The 12,457-nt window shown below is 46.3% G+C and overlaps 1 protein-coding gene across 3 annotated transcripts in view; it reads left to right on the top strand.

Annotated features, from left to right (window-relative positions):
• The window catches only part of MAP3K12 (mitogen-activated protein kinase kinase kinase 12), a 291,349-nt gene that overhangs the window by 260,414 nt on the left and 18,478 nt on the right, over positions 1-12,457 (top strand). The window lies entirely within an intron of this gene.

Genomic DNA, 12,457 nt, shown 5'->3' with positions numbered 1-12,457 from the left:
AGGCACATCCACATCTGCAAGGTGGGAAGGAAGGCTGGGGTCCCGATGGCATCCACTTTTCCCTATCTCGCGGTTGACGCGGGCAGTGTTTCTTGGTGGAGACGGTGGTTCCAATGTGGATTTTCGTCTATGGGACTGCCAACATCTAAATAGGGGGGTGGACCATCACGGCGGCAGACGGGTTTTCAGGATATCAATATCTAAATCAGGCCCTAAATGCTAATTCTTTGCTGTGTCCCAGGAAATAATCCTAAATCATAATCATAATAATCCTAATCATAGCAAATGGCAGTCAGTGCCGAGCAGATGTACCCAGAAGACCGGTTGGCTGTGAATTGAACTCAACTTTCAGATAATCTCAGAAATGTCCATGTGCTGCTCGGGCATGGTTTAAAAGTCACCCCTTCATCTAGGCAGTATTAAAAGGTTTGCGAACAGATCTTTCAACTGAAGCAAGTTACCAGTTAAGACTCATATCTGGCATCCAGCAATCAAAAAAGCCAGATGGACCTACAAAGGAAATTTGAAATTCACTACTGGACATTGAAATTCCAGAATGCACCCCAGATTTGTAGCTCAGTAATGCATGGTATATTTTCTGGTTAGATCTTCTGTTTTACCCTGGCCGCCTCCTGGAGGGTTGAGCGTATTCTCTTCTCTGTGCTTTCAGCTTCCCCAGTGAAGTTAAAGAAGGATGGTGGCTCTGAGCAGGACTAGGTAGAAGTACAGTACTCCAAGTGCAGATTATCAAAGCTGTGCCCTTACAATATGGCTGTCAGGGCTGTTTATTATGCCGAGGGTTGACCATATTGACCATAAAGAAAGGCAGAGCCCCTTCTGTAATAGTGAACGCCTTCCCACTTTTGCAGTGACAGTGCATTCAAATGTGGGAACACCCTCACTTGGAATGAGATGTGGTTCCTTTGCAAACTAGAGAATCCCATGTGCTTGTTTACTTTACATGCCTGCATTACTGAAGCAGGTGCATAGCCATCTTGGTCCAGGGATAATCACAACATCTAATACTGTGGATGTTGCCAGCACTTTGTCCCTCCCTTTTTGCTTTTTGAGAGGGTGCATGAAGGGTTCAAGGAACTGGTGCAGAAAATGTTTGAGAAACTGACGGTGCTCAGCGGTCATGCTGCAGATATTTATGTGGAGGTGGCTAGGACTCTGGCCTGAATTCCTCGTGATGGATGCAGTTCATGACTACACCCAATTGGGTGGGATACTTCGGCCCCCCTCAAGGGGTGGTGAGGTTACCTGCACATGGGGACACACTGGCAGTTTCATTCACTGCTCCATGTGTGTCTGTCACACATTTCCTTCGACAGATCACCATTTTTCTGGTGATGGGGGCACAGACCATTTTGGGTGAGATCGTGCACCATTTGGATCCTGCACCTGTAATAACACCACTCGCAGGATTTCCAGCAAGGGAATCAATTGAGAAACAACAATCTGCTCCCGATAGAGGCAGCTTCACCTCCCCGCATGTTGAACCCCACATTCTTACTAACAATGGATATTGTTGACTAGGGTGATGTTCAAAGCAGAAACAAGGAGTAAAGATACTGGGTCTGGCACCATTGTATTCCCTTGGCTCTCCAGTCATTTATTTTCTGCTTGATTATCTCTATTCTTGCCTGACTGGTACAGTATATGCCCAATCGTGTGTAGGGGCGAAGGGGGTTGTGAGAGTTTGCCACCCGACAAGAATCACCGCTTCCTGATTGCTGCATTTTTTTTGTGACTCGCATAGTGCATACTGAATGCCACCAACTGCCATGGTGCATCAGCCCACAAAAGTTATTCAAGTGAAAGCCCAGAAGGCATTATAACTCAACATCAGGCAGTGCCAGTGTTGAGAGATTTAAGGTGGGATGGTTCAACAGAATCCACACTATATGCATCGGTCCCTGGGCCTGCCATTCAGTGACCCTGGTTCACCTAGAGTAGGTCATCTTCTTGGCACACAATGTTGTGTACTTCTTGGTGCCACCCAGGGAACAAAATGAGTCTCCATCCGTGCGGCTAGTGCAACATCTGTGCCACTGAAAGACCCAAAAGGCTTTTCAGTTTTACGGTCTTGACCTAGACTGACCTGGACAACAGGGAAAAGGGAGAGAGAAGCAATCTCCGCCGCATCCTGCCCAATCAGTGAATTCCCAAACCAGCACTTATCACAGCGTAAACACGTCATAGCTGTGGAAAAATGGAGTTATGTACCCACACGGGAGACCGTGAGTGTTTAAAATAACCTTTCTGGTACAGACTATCAGACTGTAAATAACGTGTTGCTATTACACAATTTAATGGTCTTATTATTTTTGAGGGATGAGAGGCTTGATTCCAACTGTAAATTTCACATTCTACACACATCCCCGTAGTTGATGCATTAGTCCACTGAGCTATCTATTGTGCTGTACTATTAGGGGGGGCAGGTTTAATCACTACAAACGTGGTTTGCCACCGACCAAGGGACCAGTTTTTTACCAACATATCCCATATTATTATGCCAAGGCGAGTAAAAAAAAATATTTGAAACATTCAGAAAAACAGTTTTTACGTTGAAATAGAAATTTAGCAAATACCAGTCGTAATCACTTTAAAAATAATCTAGAGTTGTATAAAAAATTCCTAATGAATATTAAAGCAAACTTGGATTGTTATTTAAGTTCCACCTTCCCTCCCCGAATCTCAAAAGATGAAGCTATATATTTTTTGTTTGTAAAACCCGGCAAACCACTTCTTCCCGTTAGAGGGAGCCAGTTTAACACATCCATTTAGGCAGTTCCAGTCTGTTAAAGGAGCTATAGTTTCATTATTTCAAAATGCAGTGTATACAAACTCTGCATTTATAGATATGTGATATCCAATATCAAATCAAATCAGGGTTTATAAAGCGCAACTCCTCACCCGTAAGGGTCTCAAGGCACTAAGGGGGTTTGTCCTATGACTTCTCACTATATTTGCAGTTGAAGGGCAGAAATATATCGTAGAAAGAAGAAAAGCACTGCAAATAGATTTCTTGTCTGCATGAAAATTTGGCTTATTTATTGGAAAAAGAGGAGTTGTCCCTATAAGTAATGGTTCCACAGTCAGGTAAAAAGTATATATATTTTTTAATCGGCCTATCAATAGATCAAGTTGAATTAATTTATTATTGAAAAGATAGTGTTTATAAAAACAACTTGTTGGTAGTAATGTCTCTCGACTGTTGTAGAATTATTTTAAGAAAAGTGAACCGTTTCTGAATGGGAAATGTAACATTTTAAAGCCTCTTGTTAGTATGCATGTCTTCCGTTGCACAGTTTTCCATATAATTCAATTTAAAAATGGCTGCCAAGTTTGCCAGGATCTGGATTTTGGCTTATCACAGGAAACAGTCGGGTCTTGTTACTTTTCCATTTCTATGTATGAAACATCTTGCTTGGTTAATATTTGGACCACTTTGGACTCTCTAAAAGTGTGTATCTCATAACTTCAAGAAGATGAAGTTGGTTTCTTGCTACAACCACGTTTGCCGTGAAAAGAAATAGTAGTACACAATTTCTGATCGATACATCTACTTTCAAATTTTATACATTTTGAATATCCTAGGCACCAGTGTGGAACCAGAAGCTTTTTTCCAGTATGTCTCCCATGCCGATATGAAATGCTGGCACCGCTTTGAATCTTCACACGATACAGGTTGACGTCACTGGAGCCATAAAGCGCCCTGTCTGTGCTTTTTTTCCACAACATCAACACATTCCAGAACTACTCTCCTCAGCCAAACGTCATTCAATAATTCTTTGATTCTTTCTTTCTTGGTGCAGTTTTTGTTGAGATGTCACAGCTGAAAAGATCAGGTTTCTAAGTGTGTAAAGATTGTGAGGGCCAAATGTCCATCACAGACCCTCACAACATCTACTTAAGGTGCCACAGATTGGATCAAAATGTTGACTAGTGTGAATCCTATCAAAATATGAACCCTAGGGTTCTTAAAGAATGGAAAGCCAATATTTTATGAGCAGACCCCAATATAGGAAACACAGTCTTTAGAATTCACGCCTGAGATCGAGATCTAAAGGCTAAGTTTGTGAAAAACTTAAGAGCGCTACCTATCCCTTCCTTCCCCATATCATCCTCTTTCCCACAACAGTAAAGCAGCCCTAATTTGACTCTACTGGAGCACTCTCTACCAATTGGAGAATGGGCGTCCTCTTTTCAACAAAATTGGCATTCTATCACCACAGACCTTTGGGTCTTACAAATTGTAGAAAATGGATACACCCTAGCCTCCCAAGAATCACCCCCTTCTACATATACCCTCTTGGAGATCTTCCCACTGGACAATAAAAAAATTCTCCAACAAGAACTTCAATCCTTTCTACTCAGGAGTGCAGTGGAACTGGTTCCTCTGCAGGAAACGGGAAAAGTATGCTACTTCCTGATCCTCAAAAAGGACAGTGGTCTTCGTCTTTCTAGACTTGAAGATTTTGAACTGGTTTCTCAAGAAGCAGATGTTCAAAATGTTGACCCTAGCTCAAGTTCTCAACTTCTGCTTGCTCTAAATGCAGAAGGCTGAATTGTGCCTGTTGATCTGAAGGGTGCTGATTGCCACATCCCTAACCTGTGACCACACAAGAAGTATCTCCACCTTATGGTAGGATCCATGCACTTTCAGTTTACGGGCCTACCATTTGGCCTAATTTCCACAGCACAATTTTTCACAAAGATGATGACAGTAGTAGTAGCTCACCTCAGCAGAAAGGGAACTTCTGCATTCCACTACCTCGAAGGTTGGCTGCTTAAGGCCAAGACTCTAGAAATGGTGTCCTACCACTTACAGGAGACATCTCAACTGCTGTATTATCTCAAGCCCAAGTCTTGTTGATGGAAGACAAGGGCACAAGCCCTGGTGCCCTTTCAGCACATACTGTTCATATGGGCAGTATTGGACACCCCATCAAATTGAGCCTTCCCTCCAACTCAGAAGGTTGAGGACAGTTAGATTATGATTCCGATGTTTCTGAAAGGAGTGATCATTCCAGTCCTACACATGCGAGCCTCCTGCATTCTGTTGCTCAGACATGCACACTGGCACATAAGGCCCCTTCAATGGTGTCTCCACAGACAGTGGTTCAAATACAATGGAGATCTTCAATCATGCATAAAGATCTCAAGGGACACTGTAGCTGATCTACAATGGTGGAGTGTGGACTACAACCTGACTCAAGGAAGACCATTTGTACCTCTGCCAGTGGTGGCCTCGGTGATCACAGATGCTTCCACCTTAGAGTGAGGAGCTTATCTGGAGAAACTGGAGGTCAGGGGCCTCTAATATCGAGAGGGATAGATGTTATACATCAGTCTGTTAGAATTGCAGGCAATACATCTGGTCCTCAAGGCCTTCCTCTCTCCTCTTCATGGTCTGTCTGTTCAAACAACAGCACTGCAATTTGATATATCATCAAACAGGGAGGGGTGTGATTGCCTCTTCTCTGTAAGGAACTCTACGACCCTGATACTGGGCATAGGGCCATCAGATTTGTGTGGTGGCCAATCACCTGGCTGTAGTGCTCAAAGCGTGAGGAGACGTCTCAGTTGATGTCATCTAGTGGACCACAAGTGGCGTCTTCACCCAGAGGGTGGTCCAGGACATCCTCCAGTTATGGAGGTCTCTTCATGTAGATCTATTTACCACAAACAAAAATGCTCACTGTCTTAAATTCTGTATCCTCCAGTATCCCGTACAGGGAGCATTAGGATATTCATTTAAACACAAGTGGAGTGTTCCCCCCTTCTATATGTGTTTCCTCCCCTGCCCTTAATTCTTCAACTATTGAGGAAGATTCACCGAGACCAGGCCCAAGTAATCATAATTACCCTGGACTGACCAAGAAGGGTGTGGTATGGAGATCGTGTTCACCTTTACCTATACCCTCCTCTCCATCTCACTCATGGGGTGAATGTCCTTTCTCAGTCATAGGGGAAGGCTCTATATCCCAACCCCCAGAGCCTCCATCTATTGACCTGAAGATTGAGTAGGGCAACCAGAATAAATTCTGTTTATCCCCTGAAGTGGTGGACATAATTCTTCCCTCTGGACATCTTTTCCAGTGGTGTAATATTAGCACCTGCAACGCTCAAGGGGCGGGGCCCTCGAAGTCCAGGGGGCCCCCTCAGCACAGTACACTGACTTGGTCTGGGCCTTGGACCAGTTTATTTTATATGCTGTCACTCCTGAGCAATGGCAGTTTGTCACTGTGCGTCATATGTTTGCATGACAGATGCTGCTGCGTGGTCTTGGGTGGGGCTGGGTGGGTGTGACTGTGTTGTGGTCATGCACAGTGCAAACTGCATGTGCATTCACAGTGGAACCATAATTTACAGGACGCCAGCGGTCTGCAATCAAAGCTGCAAGGTGTGAGTACAGTACTTCTAGTAGACTCTATCACATCCACATGTCTTGTTGTCTGTCGTGAGGGCTGCTGTATTTAGGGACCCAGGGACCGGGTTGCCGTTGCAAGGCATTACAATATTTGCAAGGGGGGGGGGCAGGGATGCTTTATTGGAGGGGGTTGCTGCAAGGGTGGGAGAGGGGGAAGGGGTTGTGGTGGTAGTGCTTCATTGTTGGGGTTACTCACTGCAACCACAAACTGAGCCTTGAGGTGTGCGTCTGGTGCCAGAGGGGAGCTCATGTGGTGCAGGGGGAGTCGTAAAACAGGAGAATAGTTTATGATGTGCAAGAGACTGGCCTGAGACAACCACGAAGAGAGATTGTGATGTTCAGGAGGAAACCTGAAATAACAGCGAGGAGGGCTCAGAAGGTGGCATTAGACAAGACAGGAGGGGCGTTCCTGGTGAACACAAGAAGGGCTCCTAGTGTGCGGGAGGGGACCTGAGACCGACAGAAGGAGAGTGCAGTGTGCAAGAGTAAGCTAGAGTCTGGCCTGTGACGAGCAGCTCATGGCGCGCGCACTACCGCCTTCCTCGCTCTTCGCTCTTAGCTATTCACAGCCGTGCTGTGTCTGGCAAACTCTGGGAAGTGAGTGGTGAGGAGGGCCAGAATGGCCAGGATTGGGGGACAGTTGAGAGGCGATATGAAAAGTATTAGTAATCAGCAGTGTTTTAAATGGAAAAATAGAAGTGTAGGTACTCTGTGCCAGAGTACCTGCTTGTTTCTGAGAAGGGCCGGTACTCTCCAATTAAAAGTATTACGTTTTTCTTGAGATGTGCCGGTACTCTCCCTCTCAAAATAAAAAAGTGCCGGTACTCAGTACCGGAGAGTACCGGCCCATTTAAAGCACTGAGCTCTGGCGAGCAGCTCTGGTCAAATTCTCTGTACCATTTAAACTCCTCAGGTCTGGGGAAGCACAACTCCAAGTTTATCAACACAAGGTTCAGTCTGGGAAACCACGTGCCCATCTAACACCACACAGTTCAATCTGGAAATGCACAGCTCCAGGTTTATGCTGATACAATCGGAGGGGCCCCAGTACACCCTGTCGATCTCTCAGGATCCTTACCTCCGTCGGGCCGGGTGCCGTCCTCTCTGGCAGAGCAGAACCTCACTCCGTATCCCCCGACTGCGGGCTCGGCTTGAGCACCGGAACAAAGGGACAGTGTCACCTGAGAGTGAGCACCCTGTCTGCGTCCCTGACACTCTAACCATCTATTGGACCCCCTAATGCAGGCATCTTCTGGAGGCCTACAGGGGAGGAAAGAAGCGCCTTCTGTTCACACTGCACCACAATGAGGCACGGGGGCTGTAGTGTGACCATGCCACAATAATTATAAAGTAACAAAACTTTGAGGCGAGAAGATGCTTTTATCCTGCGCCTTGCTGAAAACGGTTGCACAGCATATTCCTATATATGGACAGAGCCAAACGCTCAATGAGAAAAATAAATCCACAAATTTAAGCTGACCAGGATATGCTTTGTATTAATGCTTGATTCGGTAGTCGGGTACTGTAAAAATGAGACATTTGATGAGGGAATGAAAGCCTCCCACGTGGTCTATCTTCCATGTCAATCTGCACAATATGTACTAGTCTATAACAGGTTAAATTATGATCAACTGCATGCATTTAAAAAAAATATATTTCTCATTCACATAGGAGTTCATTTCTGTCTGTCCCCCCTTATTTTTTACCAGAAAACTGATGAAAATGCCCTGTATAAACTTGGACACTCATGCAGGGGGGTAACCCAATGTAAATAATGTTAGGCCGCAGAGGGTCCTGGAATCCTGAAGTTAAGCGGATGGTAATGATGGAGCACAATGCCCTTGGCCTCCTTAAATTTGAAATACACTCCAGGCATTTTTATCAGCAGTTGGCATTAATGATGATGACAATCCGTCCCGTAGAGCTGTTGGGTGCTGCCATTAATTTGGGGTTTTCAGAGCTGCCTCTGTCATTGTAACCTCCTACTTACTAGCACGTCACGAGATTGAGAGGGCCAGCATGAATCCCACTGAGTGCTTCTCCCCTCCACTCACCATTATGTTAAAATGTAATGAGACGTTTAAGAGTTTCTAATTCCTTCGAAGTGTCTGCTGCTTGCAAAGCAGTTAAGAGGGAGAGAATCGAAGAAATTATTATTTTCTGTTGGAAAGCCCGAGTCCTCTTCATTTGTTTTCTACAGTTTGTGATCCAGAAATGTCTTTTGGAGGCAGTGTTAGGAACAGCTTGCGCTTTGTTCTACTTTGCGTCAAGGAGGAGTGCTGTGGGTGGCCGTTCCCAAGCAACCAGTGTTTAAATGGGCTTCCTGGTACTGATGACTTCACTTCTGAAATCTGAAAGGGAGAGCACCTGCACTTCACAGCACTGTTGCACCACTTTTAATGGGAGAGTACCAGCACTTCTCAGGAGCAAACGTACTCTAGATCATATGGCACTTACACTTTTCGATTTCCATTTTAAGCATTGCAAGCAACCAGCCATGTTTTGTGTGCAAAATCCCTATTTACCTACACATTTGTGGATAGGGATTTGCACCAGAAATATAACCTCCTCAAGGCAGGTGGAAAGTTAGAGAAAGGTTTTTTTTCTCCAAACTTTTCTAACTTTGAACATCTGCTGTACTCTACAGCACATATACAACGGTATATTATAATTTCTGGAGAAAAATAACATGTATAAACATGATTCACATCTGGAGAAGGACGTCAAAGTCACATTTTAAATCCCTGGGTACCATTTCAATATTGAATTGTAGTGAGAGGCTATGGGCTAAATCGTTTACCGGCGTGGCTGTCCCTCCGCATAATTCATCTGGACTTCACTTCTTCAGAAGGGGTGACACCCAAATGTCTGTATATAAGGCTGTATGTGCTTCTAAAGAAAGTTGGGCCCTTCTAGAGAGTCCTGCTGTTCTGGAGGGAACCTCTCCCTGTGTGCATACAGCAGCCTCTCCTGTCTGGCCCACCCTATGTTATGGAAGCGCACAGCCCAACTCAAGCAAACAATCCTACTGCGCAAACGGAAAATGGGATATGGGAGGATGTCCATGTGTGGTGACACCAACCCTGGTGATGCCACGGACAGGATATACAGGTTTCCCTGAGACTCAGCCTGCTGCTTTCAAGGCATAGAATATATCTGGAAGAGGTGCCTTAACCTACTGAGCTATTCTCCCTCTTTATAAACAGTAGTAAGAGAAAAAAGACAGGAGGTGGTTGTTGTAGGAAAGTACCATCTTGCCTGGCATGTTACCCCCAATTTGTTCTTGTGTGTCAGTTTGTTTTTGCCTGGGTCAGTGGGATCCTGCTAGCCAGGACCCCAGTGCTCATAGTTTGTGGCCTATATGTGTTCCCTATGTGGTGCCTAACTGTATCACTGAGGCTCTGCTAACCAGAACCTCAGTGTTTATGCTCTCTCTGCTTTTAAAACTGTCACTGCAGGCTAGTGACTATTTTCACCAATTCTGATTGTCACACTGGAACACCCTTATAATTCCACAGTATATGGTACCTAGGTACCCAGGGTATTGGGGTTCCAGGTGATCCCTATGGGCTGCAGCATTTATTTTGCCACCCATAGGGAGCTCAGACAATTCTTACACAGGACTGCCACTGCAGCCTGAGTGAAATAACGTCCACGTTATTTCACAGCCATTTTACACTGCATGTAAGTAACTTATAAGTCACCCATATGTCTAGCCCTCACTTTGTGAAGGTTAGGTGCAAAGTTACTAAGTGTGAGGACACCCTGGCACTAGCCAAGGTGCCCCCACATTGTTCAGGGCAATTTCCCCGGACTTTGTAAGTTTGGGGACACCATTACACGTGTGAACTACATATAGGTCAATACCTATATGTAGCTTCAGAATGGTAACTCCGAACATGGCCATGTAACATGTCTAAGATCGTGGAATTCTCCCCCAAGCCAAATCTGGTATTGGGGTGCCAATCCCATGCATCCCCGGGGCTCCAGCATGGACCCCGGGTACTGCCAAACTAGCTCTCTGGGGTTTTCTCTGCAGCTACCGCTGCTGCCAACCCTCAGGCAGGTTTCTGCCCTCATGGGTCTGGGCAGCCCAGTCCCAGGAAAGCAGAACAAAGGATTTCCTCTGAGGAAGGGTGTTACACCCTCTCCCTTTGGAAATAGGTGTTAAGGGCTGGGGAGCAGCCTCTGGAAATGCTTTGAAGGGCACAGACGGTGCCCTCCTTGCATAAACCAGTCTACACCGGTTCAGGGATCCCCCAGCCCCTGCTCTGGAGCGAAACTGGACAAAGGAAAGGGGAGTGACCACTCCCCTGTCCATCACCACCCCAGGGGTGGTGCCCAGAGCTCCTCCAGTGTGTCCCAGACCTCTGCCATCTTGAATGCAGAGGTGTGAGGGCACAATGGAGACCTCTGAGTGGCCAGTGCCTGCAGGTGACGTCAGAGGAGACCCCTCCTGATAGGCTCTTACCTGGTTAGGTAGCCAATCCTCCTCTGAGGGCTATTTAGGGTCTCTCCTGTGGGTTTCTCCTCAGATAACGAATGCAAGAGCTCACCAGAGTTCCTCTGCACCTCCCTCTTCGTCTTCTGCCAAGGATCGACTGCTGACTGCTCCAGGATGCCTGCAAAACCGCAACAAAGTAGCAAGACGACTACCAGCAACATTGTAGCACCTAATCCTGCTGGCTTTCTCAACTGTTTCCTGGTGGTGCATACTCTGAGGGCTGTCTGCCTTCACCCTGCACTGGAAGCCAAGAAGAAATCTCCCATGGGTCGACGGAATCTTCCCCCTGCTAGGGCAGGCACCAAACTTCTGCATCACTGGTCCTCTGGGTCCCCTCTCATCTTGACAAGCGTGGTCCCTGGAAGACAGGAGCTGGATCCAAGTGACCCCCGACAGTCCAGTGGTCCCTCTGTTCATATTTGGTGGCAGTAAGTCCTTCCTTCCCCACGCCAGTCAGTAGTTCTGTAAACTGCATGATCTGCAGCTGCGCAAGGATTCCTTCGTGCACAGCACAGCCCAGGTCCCCAGCACTCCGTCCTGCATTGCTCAACTCGCTGAGTTGACCACCAGCTTCGTGGGACCCTCTTTTGTTGTGTTGAGACGACCACTGTGCTCAGATTTCTTGAACGCCTGCTCAAGTGCTTCTGCAGGTGCTGCCTGCTTCTGCGTGGGCTCTCTCTGTTGCCGAGCACCCCCTCTGTCTCCTTTTCCCAATTGGTGACCTCCTGGTCCTTCCTGGGCCCGGGCAGCATCCATTAACTATAACCGCGACTCTTGTAGCTAGCAAGGCTTGTTTGCGGTCTTCCTGCGTGGAAACAACTCTGCATCCTCCAGCACGCCATCAGACATCTTCTGACCAAAGGAGAAGTTCCTGGCACCTTCCGTTGTTGCAGAATCTTCAGCTTCTTCCACCCGGAGGCAGCCCTTTTGCACCTTCATCCGGGGTATAGTGGGCTCCTGCCCCCCCCCCCCCCCCGGACACTTGCTTGGCTCTTGGACTTGGACCCCTTCCTTTACAGGTCCTCAGGTCCAGGAATCCGTCTTCAGTGCTTTGCAGTCAGTTGTTGCCTTTGCAAAATCCCCTATCTTGACTTTACTGTCTTTCTGGGGTAGTAGGGTAACTTTACTCTTACTTTTCAGGGTCTTGGGGTGGGGTATCTTGGACACCCTTAGTGTTTTCTTACACTCCCAGCGACCCTCTACACACTACACTAGGCCTGGGGTCCATTCGTGGTTCACATTCTACTTTTGGAGTATATGGTTTGTGTTGTCCCTAGGCCTTTTGTCTCCTGTCGCATTCTATTGTGTTCTACAGTGTTTTCACTACTTTTCTAACTGTTTACTTAGCTGATTTTGGTTTGTATGTATATTTTGTGTATTTTTACTTACCTCCTAAGGTAGTATATCCTCTGAGATACTTTTGGCATATTGTCACTAAAATAAAGTATCTTTAGTTTTAGTAACTCTGAGTATTGTGTTTCTTATGATATAGTGCTATATGATATAAGTGGTAT

This window comes from Pleurodeles waltl, chromosome 4_2 (assembly GCF_031143425.1).
Source record: "Pleurodeles waltl isolate 20211129_DDA chromosome 4_2, aPleWal1.hap1.20221129, whole genome shotgun sequence".
Lineage (NCBI taxonomy): Eukaryota > Metazoa > Chordata > Amphibia > Caudata > Salamandridae > Pleurodeles > Pleurodeles waltl.
The sequence above is the reverse complement of the archived record's forward strand: the minus strand, read 5'-3'. Positions and strand labels throughout refer to the sequence as shown.